Below are 17,892 nucleotides of genomic sequence, written 5' to 3'. Positions count from 1 at the left end.
TTAAAATAGGGACTTCCCTGGCCGTCCAGTGGTTAGGACTATGTGCTCCCACTGCAGGAGGCATGGGTTCAATTCATGATCAGGGAACTTGGATCCTGCCTGCTGCTCGGCCAAAAAAAATAAAATTAAAATTAAATAGTAGTAAAAAAATAATAAAATAAAATAGTAGTAATAATCTTTTTGCCCCTCATATACAGAAATTGGAATAGTAAGGAGTTCAGCTAACCCTTTGTCAAAGATGGCATGCAAATTCATCCAATTCATTCATCCTCGGACCTCTGTTACAGTGCTGAACACATATTGTAATTCATCTCTTTATATTTTATCTCCTGCACCCTGAAGTTTGAGGCCCTTAAGGAAAACAGTGTTACTTGTGTTTCTGTTTTTAGAATAAGTGTAAAGTAGGGGCTCAAAATTTTTTTCCTTGATGAGTAAATAAATGTTTCTCAAGGGAAAAACCAAGTTTGGGACACCAGATCCTGATGACTGTATCAGCCCCTGCGAGATTACTGTCCACTTCTGTACCTCTGGTTCCTGGCTGAAAATAGTACCAAACGTTTGATGAGTGTAGGGGGGTGTGGAGACTTTCTTAGGTTCAGACTTTCAATGCTTCAGCATTGAAAATGCTTTTACACACATTCTCATTTAGTCCTGGTAACAAACTGTGGGTCAGTTGTCTCATTTGATACATGAAGAATCAGGTTCCCCATGGTTGAGAGAATCACTGTGGGTTACACAGTTACTAAATGTTAGCACCAGACTGGAATCCAGACTTCTTACACGAGTCCAGTACGTTCTCGCCCCAGTTTGCTTGAGATCAACACATAGGGTACCTACGCTGAGACACCACTGTCACCTCCCCGGCCAGCCACTCTGCTTGCCACTGTCCATCCTCAAACCTTTCCCACCATCTATATATGTCCTATATCTATACAGTAACTTCATAAACCACCTAGTTGTCCAAGTTAGAAACCTGAATGTTATCCTCCACTCCTCTTTTTCACATTCCTTCAACCACAAGTCCCATCTAATTTACCTCCTGGACATTTCTGGGACCAGCTATCCTGTTCTCTCCAAGATTCAGTTCATCTTCATTCACTAAACCACCATCCAGACTGCTGGACTCTAGTCGTGCTGCCTTCACAGTGCAGAGTGATCTAAAATGAAAATTTGACTGTGCCACTTCTTCGTTCAAATTGTGCTTCTCCTATGAGCCCTCCATGGCCTGGTTCTTGAGCCCACCCCGTCAAGCATCTCACTCGAGTCTCTCCTTTGCCTCTAACCATCTAGCAACACAGGCCAGACAGAGTGCCCCCATATTTTACTTAGATTGTCTCTTTCCAGGTCAGAACCACATTTTCCCTCCCCCTCCCCCTCCTCCCACCCCCAGATTCTCATTCTGGCCCACTGTAGGTGAGTATAAAAGCCACAGAATCAGGCATTAAAGCCAGAGACCTGGAGGAAAGCTCCTTAGAGGGTAGTTGTAGTTCTTCCATCAGTTCCTTTAGCCCAGTCCGTCTCCAGCAACCTCCCCTCACCAGCCTCTGGGATCATGAGGTCAGTGCTGATTTAAAAAGAAAAAAGGAAGCTAGGGGAACTGGCTGTGGGTGAAAAGCAATTAGCAAAAAAAAAAAGCAGATGCAAGCAAATAAACAGAACAAATGGATAAAACTGCAGGATTGGGGAATTCCCTGGTGGTCCAGTGGTTAGGACTCGGTGTTCTCACTGCTGGGGCCAGGGTTCAATACCTGCTCTGGGAATTAAGATCCCGTAAGCCAAGAGGCAAAAAAAAAAAAAAAAAAAAAAAAAAAAAAAAAAAATTGCAGGATTAGCCAGGCTTTACCAGTAAGGAAGACGTGCTGCTTTGGTCCTTTGGTCGTTGGGGAGAGTGAACCCATAAAAAGGGCTCCCTTTTTGTTTACCTCTTCTCTTTTCCTGTGTCCCTTAAGGATCCCATCCTATATTCCATGTTGCTTTCTTTTTTTTTTTTTTTTTTTTGCGGTGCGCGGGCCTCTCACTGCTGTGGCCTCTCCCGCAGGCTCCGGATGCGCAGGCTCAGCGGCCATGGCCCACGGGCCCAGCCGCTCCACGGCACATGGGATCTTCCCGGACCGGGGCACGAACCCGTGTCCCCCGCATCGGCAGGCGGACTCTCAACCACTGCGCCACCAGGGAAGCCCCCATGTTGCTTTCTTTAATGCCAGTTCATCAGGGTCTTTATGGCCTCTGATAAAGCACCACTTTGGGAATGGGGCATGGGGGGAGGTTGAGGTGGGACAGTTGCTTCCCACACCCCTGCTCTACTCCCCCTGTCTCCAAAACACACCCCTCCTAGATGGAGGTACTTCCCAGAGTCTCTGGGCTCTTAAGGTGACCCAACCCACCGGTTTTCTTCGCCACACTGCTCTCCCCTATCTCCAACTTGCTTGGCTGATGAGAATTTGGAAGAACCCCCTGTTTTAAAACTTTCAGCGCTGATGGCCTCTCCCTTTAGGCGTCACCCACAGCAGTCCTCCTGTGCTGCTTGAATGTTCCTCAGCACAGAGAGAGCTGCTGTCCCCAGAAGGCTAGTGATATCCAGCAGCAACTCAGATGTCCCTGAATCTGGGAACCCTAATTGAGATATTAATATTTGTATTTGACCTTGACCGTACTGACTCAGATATTTATGAACGATATTTTCAAACATGTGGTATCAATGTCAACTCCTTTTGAGATTCTTTGTTTACTTTCAGTTTGCTAGTGCTAGTGTCTTGCCCCAGATAAAATGTATTTGTATTTATTTAATGCAAATTAAATGCAAGCTAATCCTTTTTGCAATAATTGAATCATTGTTCTTTATTACCAGTGTCACTAAGCTCTACATCTGGATACATTACAGTAAATGTATCCTTTTGCTTTTGTTTACATTCCACTTGGACTTTGGAATCCAAATGATTCTGAAACTGACAAAAATTAAATTAAATCCTTTTACAACTAACCCTTCTGAGGATATTTCTTTGAATTCTTCAGTGAAGTTTGGGAAATGTTATTCCTACATTTTAAAATACAACCTCCAGAAGGATTGCAATAGAATTTTGGAAAGGGACATTTTTCATAGTGGGAGAAGGGGGGGTGGTGAGTCCAATTTTTTTAATGTTATTTCACTTTAGAATTGTGCTATATTTAGGATGACTATACATCCTGGTTTATGTCTATTGTCCCAACATAGTTATTAGTTGCACTCAAAAAATGTCCTGGTTTGCATTGATAAATTATATGATCTCCCAACTGTATTCTATTTAATTATGAAACAACTGATCAGGATTTTTGTTTGTCTGTAATTAAGTCTTGCAAAGAAATGCAAAAAAAAAAAATATATATATATATATATATATATAAATGGCTTTTAAAAAACCCAATATGTAAGTGTAGTTTGAGAAAGCCGCAGTCAGTATTCTTACTCACCCTGCTTGAACTTGGCTCACCACAGGCAAGTTTCTGTTTGTGGCAGTAACTTAGCTCTTTATCTTCCAGAGCTGTGAAATTGTCCTGATCACAATTTTAAAATTTTAATTAAATCTGCTAAAATTTGAATGCAAGCTATGTCTTTGTTGGTGATCCAGTGTTTCTGGCCAGTGATCTCCATCATCTGTCTTAGCAGCAAAGTTTCTTCCACTGTTACATCATTTATTTTTTTCTCTTTTCCATCTGTGATTTAGGGTACTGAAGCCACTCTTCATATAAGGAGAAGAGTTCGCGTCTTCACCACAGTATGAAGTTGATATTTAAATTTTATCTGCAGGTCTTTGCCTTGCTTTGATTCTTTCTCATCTTGGCTTTTCTTACATATATTCATTCATTTATTCATTTCTCATTTCTTTCATTGCTAGTTCTGATTTTTTCCATTTTTTAAATTTATTTTTAAGATATCTTCCAGAGGTGCTTTATTTCAGAATTCACTTCAGCTGATTTCAGGAACATTTCAAGTACATTAGCAACTTTTCTTAATTTCCTTTAGCTCTGTTATGTGTATAATATACTTTGAGTCTGTTATCAACATCTTTTACATCTTCAGAATGGGTTTCACTCTTCTAGACAATCTCTAGTGAGGTTTCCCTCCCCCTCCTAATCTTTCCCTTTGTATTCTTACCATGTTAGCACATATATTTTAATTTTCTAATACAATAAATGAGATAAGATATCTTTGCCTTTTGATTGATTTGAAAATGGGGGGGGTGAGACATTACATTTTCACCTGTTTGTCTGGGAGCAACCGTAAGGTGACTTCAATGACTGACAAATTTCCCACAGTGATTTTGAATTAGCAATGTATCTTGGCCATTCTTAGAGATGACTTTTCATAGTTACTGTACATAAGCGTTGAGTCATTTTCATTAAAAACGGACATCTAAAATGGAAAATAAGACAGATTTCATTATACACTCTGCTAAAATCTCTAGTGAGGATTTGTAATGTATATATTTGCCTGCAATTGAAAAACATTTGTGGGCTTCTAAAGTATGACCTTTAAATTTAAACCAAATTAGTTCATTAGTTCTTGGACAGAATAGCGTTAACTTTCTACTGTAAATAACGCATTTGAAAACACATATTCACCCAAGATAGATGCCAGTAGTAAGCTATTCTGTGACTGAGTGTTACAAAACTGTGAGTCGAATGGAGTAGGAAAAAAAATACTATTCAGGAGAAAAATTTGGGTGGAGTAACAGGAAAGTTTAGAAAAAAGAAGGTCAGAGAAGTGACTGGGAGTGGTTAGAAAGGGCTTTCAAAATGAAAAATGCCTTTGGTGCTGGAGACTTTTCTATTGTCTTATTTTCTATTGTGTTATTGTGTTATCTTTTTAATAGATCTTTCCCTCACAAGCACACAGAAAAGGAAAACAGAATAAAGGTTATTACTAAGTATATGGTTCCCTTCTTGCCTCAGTGCCCACCATCTTGCTGTAGCAGACAACAGTGTATTATTAGTAAGAGGCATTTGAAGGATGTTGGTTTGATAAAGTATAACCCCTAAGCCATTTCCCCTAACATGATCTTTCTAATATCTTCAAAAAGTGTCTGAGGCTTATCTGGTTCTAATCTTGTCTGGCAATGTGACAAATGCCTCAGGGAAGTGGGAAGGATATAACCTGTCTTCAGAGATTTATAGCATTTCAGGCATCACAAGTCCTGGAAGACATTTTTGTTCTTTTGGGGGGTAGGATTCTATTAATATTTTTTATATTATTAACACAAGTTAGCAATATTATTACTGGTTTTTAGAACTGCCAATGGTACATGTGTTTCTTGCATGAAGATGGTGCTTGGGACCTGCCAAGATTAAGGGAAATATTTTCCAGAATCAGATGCACATCCATTCTTGCCTACCGTTCCTTGTGAACAGTAGTGGCCATGTGTGAAGTGACTGTCCAGGGTTGGGGCTACTGCCTTCAGCCACGGCAAAGCACAGATGTAACTAAATAACTGCCTAGTCCAGAATTAACAAAAGCTTGCCTTTAATGGAAAATTGGATCACTTATTCTCTCTCTCCCACACTCTGTCTCTGGTACTATTTCCACACTCTTCAACAAATAGTCCAGACAATAGAAATGGTATACATAAGTTTGAATACTGAGTTCAAAGACTAAGAATATCTAAATGTTGAATGATTTCCCATTTTATCTGTGATATTTAAAAATTTATATCATCTCCACTTTGTTTGAAGAACTTGTTCCTATTTATTTCTTTTCCAGCGTATGTAGAACTAATGGTTAGCACATTAATTTTGTGAAGCAATGTTTAGGGAGCATGGATACAGTTGTTTTGCTTGCCAATGATTTGTGTATCGTATAACACCTTCAGCACAGGCTCCAGACTTTGCACCTGGAATGTACTTCCCCCGCTCTGAGAATGTGGTAAAAACCTGTTTAATTGTGGTCAATCAAATCAGGTAAAATCAATACTGGAGCCAAGGGCAGGTCGGTAGCCTATATCTAAGGGAAGAGAGATCAGGATGTTTCCCTTCGCATGGAAAGTCTTAAGTAGGTTTTATTTTGGTACATTTTAATTAGGAAGGAGCATTTAAGCATCTTGACATCAAAATAACTCTTCTAAATAAAAGACCTCTGATGGCTAAATGGATTATATAGGTTACCATTATTTTCTAAAAGCCACCAGGAAACAGAGTGGCTGTTGAAATGAGAGATGATATTAGTGACAAAGAAGAAAAAGTGATTTCTTTGAAGGAGTTTCAGTGCATGTCTAGCACTTCACATGGGCCTGAACTCATTGTCCTTTGATTTTCTTTTCTTTCAAACTACTTACTGCTCCCAATTTCTCAGTTTTCTACAGAAATGTACCCTCTACACTGCAACCTAAAAGCTAGGACGTCTCACAAATGAAAAAAGACATGTAAAATAAATCATTCAATTCAGTACGCCTGGTTAAATGTCAGATTAAAAAAAAATCCTGCCTGTTTGGTAGCTATTTGACTGCCTAAGAAAATTAACTAATTCAATATACTTGTATTTCCAACAGTATCTTCTGCCTTCTCAGTTTAGCTTCCCTTGGCTGTGGTTTATACCATGTCAACCGTATACATCAGCTCTGGCTCCTCTATGGGAAAAGGAAGTTCTTTAAAAGAATATAAGGTCATGGGACTTCCCTGGCGGTCCAGTGGTTAGGACTCTGTGCTTCCACTGCAGGAGGCCCAGGTTCGATCCCTGGTCAGGAAACTGAGATCCCACATGCCACATGGCACAGCCAAAAAAAAAGAATATAAGGTCGTAAAAGCCAAGAAATAGCACTTTATTACTTTCTGTAAGAAGACTTTTAAAACAGAGCGTTTCTTTGTAGCTTAGTGACCCCAAGGCAAAAGTGATGCTTGTCCAGTGAGCCTGTGGTCCAGCGCCCACTCCCGGCTGGCATCTGCTGCTCCCGGGAGAGCTGCTGGGGACCCAGACATGCCGAGTCCTGTTGGAGACCTTCACCGCATTTTCCACAACAGCATCGGAATTTTCCTAAGGCACTTTCACATCTGGAATTTTAAAGAAAGTTTGCCCTGCAATAAAATGGTAGTAAATCTTAGGAAACATTGTGCCGTTTTTGTTTTAATTAACCTGGCATTTTTCTCATAAACCATTAACAAATTATGGGTTGTTCCCTCTCTTTTTCACCCTTAATGGTAATAATGGACAAAGAGAAGAATTATGAAATGCTCTTTTGTACTTTACTTTTGACTTAAAGTAGCGTAAGTGTTTCCCAGAATATCTTTCCATTTCTAACACAAGAATATGTGGGCACTAAAGTGTAAATATTACATTTTATTTATGCAAAATAGCATTACTTTATTATGAAGATGTAGCATTTGTATGATTAAACAAGATTGAAACACATTTCTAATGGGCGGCTCGTGTGAGACATGCATTTATCCAGTCCTTAGAGACACTGTCTTCCTTGGAAACCTGATTTGGAGGCTGTCGCCACTACAGTATGCCAGTTACGAAGCATGTGAAGTATCTCTCTAAAAGCCAATTTTAATGACTCCAGCTTGCTATTAGAATAGTTGAATCAAATTCTGAAAGTGACAGTTTATTTTAAAATGTCAAAGCTGTTCAGTTTTTGATTGAAAAAAATGTGATGATTTTGGAATATTTTAATGTGCGTGAGGAACCTTTTTTATATAGAGAGAAAAACTTTGCATGGTTACATAAAGCAGTCATGAAACCTAGAATTTTGATTTGCCAGTTTTATAAAAACAAAATGACTCCCACAGAAAGCTCAGAATTGTAATAACTCAAGTATTCCGTGTGTCACAGATGACATAAGGAGGGATCCAGCCTTTCCAGTCCCTAAAGCATCTTTTAAGTAAACATGGACATCTTTAAAAATAAAGCATTTGCAGAAAGGAAGAGAGGGTGGTGTGTGAATAGGTGATACAAAATCTGGAGTTCCATTTGCTATTTTGATTTTTGACTTGCCCCTCATTTTTGTTTGTTTGCCCCTCATTTTTAAGGGAAGCATATGTGGGGCGCAGGGAGTTGTTAACTATGGCTCCTCTCCTGCTCTGATATAATGAGAGTCCTGAACTACATGAGCCTGCAAGTTTGGTTAGAACCTGAAATGCATTTCCCAAGGTCATCAAACAAGGTGACCAGTCACAGTTGGCTTGCTGCCTTCATTTGACTTCCTTCATCCATTTAACAAACAGTAATTGAGTTGCTCCTCAGGCCAGGCACTGTCCCAGGCCAGCTCACAAAAGGTTAAAGCAGAATGAATATGTGTTGAATAAACTGGCTTTATTTATAGAGCATTCACTGTTGTCTTGAACCCTCCCCAAGGCTTAGCTCTTTGCAGCTCAGATGAGCTATTCTGTGGCTGAGTAGCACCCAGCAGTCACCACTCTGGTAGCAATTAGTGGCCTGTTCTTGGTCTGTGTCCTACACTGGGCCAAGAGCTTTTTGGAGGCAGGGCAGTGTCCCCTTCTAGCCTGGGTGCCTGGCACATTGTAGGTGCTCTGCAATATTTGCTGAGCAAATTTCTGCATTATCCATTTAAATCCTCCTTTGAAACTCATAATGGAGTTATGTGTAGAAACTGGGAAGTCAGGACTGACTGTATAGACTTCTTGACTAATTGTAGAAGTCATTTGTTCAGTCATTTAATAAAGATTTATTGAGGTCCTACTTTGTGCAAGACGCTATCTCTGTATAAGTGTCAAGATAGGAGCGCTCAGGCCTGGAGCCACACTGTGCTTGTCTGAATCCCGGCTGCCACACTTGCTAGCTGGCAGATCTCAAGCAGGTCCTTTAATCTCTTCTGTAGAGTGGGGGTAATAATAGTCCCTCCACTCTAGGGTGTTGTAAGGATGAAAGTAATTGCTTTATATCCAGTGCTTAGGTCCTGTGTGGGTAGTAGTTATTACTGTTGGTGGTTATTAGAAAGAACAAAGATGAGCATGTTGTGAGATGAAGCCGGAAAGGTCGGAGGACCACATCTCCCAGTTTGGGGCCTCATCCTCCACCCTAGGAAGCCCTCAAAGCCTTCAAGCTGGGGCACGGTGGTGGTGAAGTCTGTAGCGTTTTGCCTCTATCAAGGCCAGAGAACCTCGTTCAGTGAATTCAACAAGCACTTGCTTAAGGCACCCTTGTAAGTGGCCACTTGAACATAATCAATAGGGCTTTATGTCTGAACCACAGACAAGAATATGGATTGTATTCAGGAACTAAGTGGGATGAAATGTTTGCTTACCTTCAAAGTGGAATTAAGAGGTACATAATATTACAGACCTACCTTCAGGCTATTCGTAAAGAAAATCAAATTTGGTGATTAAATGCTGAAAGGTGTAATTCTTTTTACTTTCTGGGTTCCCTAGGATAATGAAAGGTTTATATGCGCTAGGAATAAGAGTAAGGTTGTTGCTAATTCTGAGTAACCATGTAACATACAAAGAAATGCTGTTATAGGAATAATGGTTATTCTAGAAGGATCCTAGAGGGACGATTTTAAAAAGCTCTTCTTGAATAAGTAAGCTTTATTTCTTATTGTTAAAATATTTAGACTCTTATAATTTACAAATACTCGTGTGTCACATTTCAAAATTATGTGTTAGACCATAAAAAAACACGAGAAAAAATTTAACCCTGAGCTCTTGTGTCATTTGAAACTTGAAAATACATTAGAAATAATTATTTTTGTACATTCTTATTTTAAAAATTAATTATATGTATGTAGTAATCAGTACATATGTTGTGAAAGATTTTAAATTTTGGACGTGGGGATAAGAAAAGGAAAGCAAAGAAACATTGCTAAACTGATTTTATAGTCCCACAGAAAGATTATTGTTTTCCACATATCTAAACAAAATAATATTATTTAAACCCCCCCCAACATATTTGGCCTAAGTTTATTCTATTTTCCTTTATAATCTAACAGAATTTGTGTATTCTAAAGGAGTTTTAATTTTTTTTTTAAAGCTGCCCACTCAAAGCAATACTTTTAAGTGGACCATCCCCTCCAAGTGTCTGTATCACACTACCTAGTATGGCACTCTTGGTTTAAAAAAAGGTCTAGGTCCGTTCTCTGTGATTCAGACTAGAGAAATTTTCATATTAATACCCATTATTGCCCAGTGCCTTAGGGAAAGAGTTGATGAAGGGAACGTGAACCTGGGTTTTAGGGGGAAAGTTCCATATTTTAAAACCTCCACCTCGAATAGGACTTGGACTTGTTGACATTAATAAATGCATTCCCTTGCTTCTCTTGGGTTTGGCTAAAAGTCTTTATTGAACTTGGAGCTTCCCATTTTAGTAGGCATTTGCCTTGCTTCGTGTGATACTTTTGCTGTCTTACAGGTTTCTATTAATAGTTCCTCCACTGAATAATTTGTGAACTGTTAATGGGTCTAAAAGGGAAATACAGAAGTCATCTCCCACCTTTGGAACGTCTTAGTCCAGACTCCTTTTAAAAGGATTATTAGGGAAAAAAATTTCCATAGTTTTCTTGGAAATAGTGTCTTTCTCCAACCACAATTCTGGTCATTTTTATACTATTTAATTCTAGAAGTTTCCATTTAAAAATTGAGTTATTTTACTTTTTTCTGGTTCGTTCATTTTATTTTCTAATTTCTTTACAGTAAGAATGATAGGTACTGTGTAGTGAGCACTTAATACATGCAAGGCTTACATACATGCATTATCTCTTTTGATCTTTACAATGATAAGCTAAATGAATTCAGTTCTAAGCCCCATTGTAGTATCAGCTTATTTAATGCTTTCATAACTTGATGAGTATTTTTATTATCACCACTTTTCAAAGGAGGAAACTGAGGCAGACATTCAGTGATTTGCCCCAGGTCACCTAGGGTAAGTGGCAGCACGGGGGAGGCACCCTGGTCCCCCTGACTCTAGAACCCTTTTGATAACATAATACAATGGACATATTTGTTTGAAACTTTTTTAAAAAAGAAACTGAGGGTGGCATACAAATATTCATATTCTAAAACACCTCTTCCCTCTTTGCCAAAAGATTTGTTGTGTTTACTCAACTTTAAAACAGGGTCTTTATGTACATTTCTGATAGAACAGCCACTTGTGGTACCGCTCACAGCTATCTCAGCCCAACTCTTTCAACTTCCTCCCTGGATTCCTTTTCAAAAGAAGAGAGAGGATGCCTTCTTTCTGGCAATGATGCCCCTGGCAGGGGTGATCCCTCAGGAATCGTGATGATTCCTAAGATTTTCCTGCTAGTTTCTACCGTAAGACTGGCCATAATGATAATAAGAATAAAAATGACAAAGATAACTCATATTTGTGGGCACTTTCTCTGCTCCAGGCCCTGGACTAAGCACTTTTCATACATTATCTTTTTTTTTTTTTTTTGCGGTTCGCGGGCCTCTCACTGTTGTGGCCTCTCCCGTTGTGGAGCACAGGCTCCGGACGCGCAGGCTCAGCAGCCATGGCTCACGGGCCCAGCCGCTCCGCGGCATGTGGGATCCTCCCGGACCAGGGCATGAACCCGTGTCCCCTGCATCGGCAGGCGGACTCTCAACCACTGTGCCACCAGGGAAGCCCCATTATCTTTTTTGATTTTCACAGCCCTCTATGGTAGATACTATTGTTTTCTCCATTTTACAGAAATAGAAAATAAGGTGTTAGGACATTAAGTAACTTTCTTAAATGTATACAGGTAGTGTGAATGGCTAATGGAGATTTCAATCAGTGTCTGTCATACTGTGCAAAACCCATCTTCTTAACCCCTCTGCTGTTCTGTAGGTTAAGGACCATAGTAATAACTAGTTAAACATTGTAGAGCCAAAGTGGGTTTTTTTGGTGGGCTGGAGTGGTGAGGATTAGCTGTTTCTTACCAACTGGTTTTAAAAATTCAAAATCCTTCGTTACATTGGTTAAAAACTGGACGGTCTTTGCCTATGAAGTTAACTGGGCTCTAACAGTGGACTCATACAAAAGCAGACAGTCAGCTGGCTTCTTTTCGGAAGGGAAGATGTCCAAATAAACATCTCCTCCTCCCTTGGGCCACACACACACAGAAGAAACTGGCTGGGAGCTCTTGGCCCAACGTGTGTGTTTCTCTTTCCTCTATTCTCCTCCTGCTTTATTTATTTGCCACCATTCAGAGACGGCACCCTTATTCTTTACAGGTGGATCAATATTTACAGCCATTCAGAGGAGACGTTGGCTCTTCCCATTTTCTAGGCTGCCGTGTAACAAAAGCTGCCTGTTTTTCTTCACATCTGCTAGCAGAACTGCAGTTAGATTTAGCAGGAGCTTTGAGAGATGGCCAGTTCAAAGGAATTTTGTTTGGAGCACTCAGCCATTTTCCTGTTTGCTAGGAGAGGGAAACATCCCTCCGAACACAGGCATGAGACCCAGAGGCGGGTATGTGGTTCAGAGTGGACATTTATTTCTCATCTTTATTTTTTTCTCATGATCACCTCAACATTCTGATGTGTGATCACAGCCATCTGTACAATTACAGCTATTTAACCTACCATAAGTTTAAAATTAAAGGTTGCATAGGTGCATATTAACAAGGGTGGTGCTGATAAATTTTAAAAACCCAGCATTTTTAAATTAATGAATGTGATTGGCTTTAATTATAAAACAAAAATACGTATGTCTAGCAGGCTTCCTCAGTAAGACACTGACTACAGCACGTTTCCTCAAATAATTGCAGAGCTCAGCTTTATCATTAAGCAGATGGTTTCTATTAATTCCCAAGGAAAGTAAATGATTGCAATTAACCAAATACTCAAAACTTGAGGATTTTAGAGTTCAGTCCTACGATTTCCAGCATGAGTCTGTGTGTCACCCTTTTCCTCAAGGGATGCAAAGACAATTTCATAACATCGCCCATTTTATAGGGGGCCTTTGAATGTAATTTTGAGAGTTCTCAAAGCTAAGTTAGTGCTAGGTCTCTGTTGTCTGGCTGCTTCTAAATTTTTGTGGTATTTTTGTTGTTTTGGTAGTAGAGAAGAGGTTGAAAATATTCTAGTTAAATTTGAGTATCAGCAGGGTGGAAAAGAGTTCCAAAACCCTGTAAATTCAGGTAGTACCATAGAGGTCATTTCTTTTAAACAAATGCTCCTTTGCTTCCTTGCCCTGTTGTACAACATGCGTGAGTCTATTTCATTGGCTTGACAGTTTCAAAGAAAAGATAAACTGTTGGAGAATATCCCCATGCAAGTCCACCCCACCTCCAATTAAATAGACTATAATGTTTGCAGTGGATTTCTTCAGACTTGTTGATTTTAACCAAATAATATCGATTCCTCTCTTTTTCATTTTAAAATTAGTCATTTGCTCAACAAAGTTTTGTTTGGGTGGGCACTGTGTGCAGGATGCTAGAGCTGGAAGGAAAAAGGTTTTTGTTCCTGATTTCAAGGAGCTTACAAAGCAGGTGCAAAGACAGACATTGTAAATTGTCACAGTTCTAGGCTATACATGGACAGGAGCATCTCAGCACATGGGCAGGTGTCAGGAAAGAATCAGTGCAGAGAAAGGACTTGAGCTAAGGCTAGAAGGATGCATAGAAATGTTCCAAGTTGTCAGCACAGTGGGAGGGGAGAGTGTTTGCAACACGGGGAGGCCCCAAAGCAGGGTGGGTTCCGGGACCTCTCAGGTAATTAGATGTTGCCAGGGTGCAAATTTCAAGGAAAGAGTGTTGGAAGCTCAGGTCAGACGGGTCCGCTGGGGCCAGATAATGATGCCCTTTTCTGCCTTGCTAAAAAGGAGTTGAGATTTTTATCCTGCAAGTGATACTCTTTGTGGCAGCAGTCTGGAGAATATATAGATTATAGGAGGTGAGACCAGACTGGGGAGATAGTGACCCATCCATTAAAGAATCTAAGGAAGAGACAGAAGTCCATGGGGACTTTCAGGTTTCTGGATTAGGCCACTGTTGGGAGGAGGCATGCGTATCCTATGAGATAGACTGTGGAAGGAGAAAGGAAAGGGTGCCTAGAGTCACCCAAGTGGAGATGGTCAGTAGCAGTAGGGTGGAAGATGGGGGCATTACACCATCCCAGGGCATAAAGGAGACTTTGAGTCAGTGGAAGCCCCACTCTGAGAACTCTGCATATGACCCATGCAACTATGTCAAGATAAGCTTAACAACAACAGGTATTTCAACCCGTTCCCTCTTGTGTTTCTTACACTTTATTTTGTATTCTCACAAACCCCCATTTGGTGTGGATTCTGCTGTAGCTTGTTGGATGTATGTTCTTACCTCTGACCAGCTTCAGCAAGACCCCTCGATGCCACAGGGCAGATGAGGAACGCTGGGATGGGTGCCAATTGTTCCTTAATGTTACCCCTCATACCTTTATTCTAGCTTCCTGTGGGGGGAGGCGACCTTATCTAGAAAGTTACAAGTTCTCTCCCTTCTTACGCCAAATCAGGGAACCTTCTGAGACTCTGGACTGCAGCTTTATCATTAGTTTAAATTGTAGATGGGGGTTGGACAGGCCAGCACATTCTTTCCATCTGAAATAATGACCTTCCTCTTCCCCACCTCCTCTCCGGAAAACTGACCTTTAGGGCCCAGCTCAAATTCCCCCTACTCTTTTTTTTTTTTTTTTTTTTGCAGTACGCGGGCCTCTCACTGCTGTGGCCTCTCCCGTTATGGAGCACAGGCTCCGGACGCGCAGGCTCAGCGGCCATGGCTCACAGGCCCAGTCGCTCCGTGGCATGTGGGATCCTCCCAGACCGGGGCACGAACCCGTGTCCCCCGCATCGGCAGGCGGACTCTCAACCACTGCGCCACCAGGGAAGCCCCACCGCCCCGCCTTTGACCACAGCTCCTGAAAGGGAGCCAGCCCTTGCTCCTTGGAACTTATTATTCCGGACCCTTTATTCACCACTTAGCTTATACAGTCTTGTGTAGTTATTCCGGTGTGCGTGACTGCTGTGTACTCCTAGATGGACTGTCCCTGGGGGAGGACCCAGGATTGTCCTTTCTGTCGCCTGTATTACGCTTATGCTTAGAAAGCACGAATACATATTTTTCTGTTCATATATTAGGGAGATTTAAAGATAGAGGATATGTTTTCTACTACATATACTGTGAACTTTAACCTTGATTTTCTTCTCTCATAAATTAAAATTGTCACTTATAAAAATCGCTGCCTTCATTAGGTACATAATACTGTTCATCTGAGAACCTTGAAAGTAGGTTTATCCAGTTCCCGGTTTTTAACCTGAATTGTTCTAATAATGGTAGCTCATACTTTCTGAGCCTCACACGTTTTATCCCATTTGGTTTTTAAAAATAACATTGTGAATTAGGTGTAGTATTTTCTCCATTTGGCAGCGGGGAAGCTGGGCCTCAGAGAAGAGAAGTAACCTATCCTGAGACACACAGGTGTCTACAAAACTCTACATCCTGGGGTTTTGTCTATTGCATTGTGCTACTGGCTCTTGTGTGTCTATTACATTACATAACTGCCCAAGTACTTCCTGGGTATCTGTTGTTAGCCTCTGTTAGAAATGGTTAAAACTATCTGGCTCCCAACCCCTTGCTCTTTTGACCACGGTGCACCACTTCCTATTATCAGCCCTTGCTAGGAAGATGCCTCAGGTGGAGGTTTGAAAGTACCTCATTCTAAGAGCCTCCCCATTCTGAGATTCAGTGTTATCAAAGCTAGACATATAAGGGAAATAATATTACAGGGGATAGAAACTATTCCAGCTACAGAAAATAATTTCACATCTGCTCCAGATTGCTCCTGTTAGTAATAATACGTGCATACTTGGAGCCTGCAGCTAATTACAAAAAACAAAAACAAAAAACAAAACTCAGGGTCTCTTTTGTCAGAACTGTTAACAAGTAATCAAAATGGCTGGTTTCAGTTTCTTTCTTTCTTTTCTCTTCTTGCAAAATAGTTGAAATGCAATGAAAGTGAAAGGCCCAAAGACACACAACAACAAAACACGGAGAGTGAGTTCTTGGAAAATTCACAAAGCTACGTAATTCAGCCAGTAAATTTAAGAGTTTTCGTGCCTTGTTAGAAAATCTGATGCTGGTTGAAGTCAGCTTGAGAAATTCTCAAGTACTAAATGGAAGATTTGCCACTTTAAAGGTTTCCAAGTAAAGAAGAATATTTAATTCTTTCATCAATTTGCCTCAGATAGTCCCGAAAGCTGGATAATACAAAGAGGCAGCAGCAAGTCAGGTGAAAAATTCCTTCATTGTATGAATCTGTTTTCATTTAACTTTTGTTAGTGTCCACTACACCTATTTTGTCTTTGTATAACATAATTTTGTCTGTGATTGATTATCTGTCCATTTCAAATGTATGTGGACTGTGATTTAATTAACTTTACCCTTAAGCAATGTGTTTTGAGACATATTAATGAGGTGGGAGTCTTTTCAGAGTATTCATAACTTATACTTTTATTTTGGCTTAGCGTCAAACTTTGAAATTCTGTGAGGCAAAGGGCTGAATTCTGAGCCTGTGTGACGCCAGGGAAGGTCTCCCATATATTTTCAAGCATGTTTGCTCATCATTGTTTAGAAAAGACTACTTTCTCACATCTAAAGTAAGAAACTAGAGATTTCTTTCTCTACTGCCAATTAAGAATTTACTTGAAAAATATCTTTGGGCTGCAGAGATGTTTTTCCTGAGTCCTTTAAATTAGTTTCATGACATTCCTCTTTTAAAAATATTTTAATGTGTTGAATTTTAATGTTTTCTAAGAACATACTAAAACAAAATACAAATAACCGACTTACTGTATGTGATTTGGGAAGATGAGGTATTTCTCCTACATTCTGCTCAATGCATACTTGCTATGAGAAACTGCAGAAGGCATCCTGGCTTTATGCATTTGGATATCTATATCATTCATCCAATGACATTCAACAGTATTTTTAAAGCCCACTAACCATGTGCTAGTGGTTGTCAAAATTCAGTGTGGTCGGGCTTCCCTGGAGGCGCAGTGGTTGAGAGTCCACCTGCCGATGCAGGGGACACGGGTTCGTGCCCCGGTCCGGGAGGATCCCACATGCCGCGGAGCGGCTGGGCCCGTGAGCCATGGCCGCTGAGCCTGCGCGTCTGGAGCCTGTGCTCCACAACGGGAGAGGCCACAACAGTGAGAGGCCCGCGTACCACAAAAAAAAAAAAAAAAAAAAATTCAATGTGGTCACCTTAGGAGTTCACGTTCACTTCTCCTCTACTGTAAGAGGAAGTCAGAGATAATGACTAAAATTTTTAAATTAAGTATAATAGTTCTACATATTATTTAGAAATATGGAGGTAAGTAGTGGAAGAAATAACTACAAGAGTTAAAAGTGGTTGACTCTGTTGGTCAAGGGTGGCCAAATGACTACTGTTTCTGTTGTGAGCCTTTTAGCATTGTTTTGCTTTTAAAAAGTGCATGTGTGTGTGTGTATATAAATCTTTGATAAAAATAGACATTTTCAAAAGCATAACTAATTTTACCAGATGGTTAGCATTGTTCTTAGAGTTTTGGGTAGAGATTGAATTCTGTCCATATCCTGATGGAACTCCCCTGTCCTGCAAAAGGTAAGGCCCACCATCTTTACTTGGCAGGTGGAGGAAAAGGCCTGAACCTGCAGTTGGGTCCATGAAGGTAACACTGGGAGGTGGAAGTAGGGCAGATTTGGCTCACCAGATTCCCAACCCAAATAATGAATGTTGCAGAAGGATTTTAATTGGTAAAACATGATAGATTTACAAACATAACATAAAAAATAGCTACAAAAATTGAGAAATTGTTGAGGAATAGCCTATCTACATAGTACCAAAAAAATTACGTATACTAACGATTGACAAAAACAAAGTAAAACAAAACCTACTTTTAAAATGGAGAAATATGGCGCTCACCAACTAAACGGAGTGATCACTCTGAAATTCCGTAACAGTGGGGCGATC

General features: G+C 40.3%; 1 protein-coding gene across 2 annotated transcripts in view; it reads left to right on the top strand.

Annotated features, from left to right (window-relative positions):
- Window positions 1-17,892, top strand: part of PRICKLE1 (prickle planar cell polarity protein 1) — a 107,971-nt gene that overhangs the window by 18,964 nt on the left and 71,115 nt on the right. The gene's annotated exons all lie outside the window — the stretch shown is intronic.

Source organism: Orcinus orca, chromosome 11 (assembly GCF_937001465.1).
Source record: "Orcinus orca chromosome 11, mOrcOrc1.1, whole genome shotgun sequence".
Taxonomy (NCBI): Eukaryota; Metazoa; Chordata; class Mammalia; order Artiodactyla; family Delphinidae; genus Orcinus; species Orcinus orca.
Note: the sequence above shows the minus strand (reverse complement) of the source record. Positions and strands in the feature narration are given on the sequence as shown.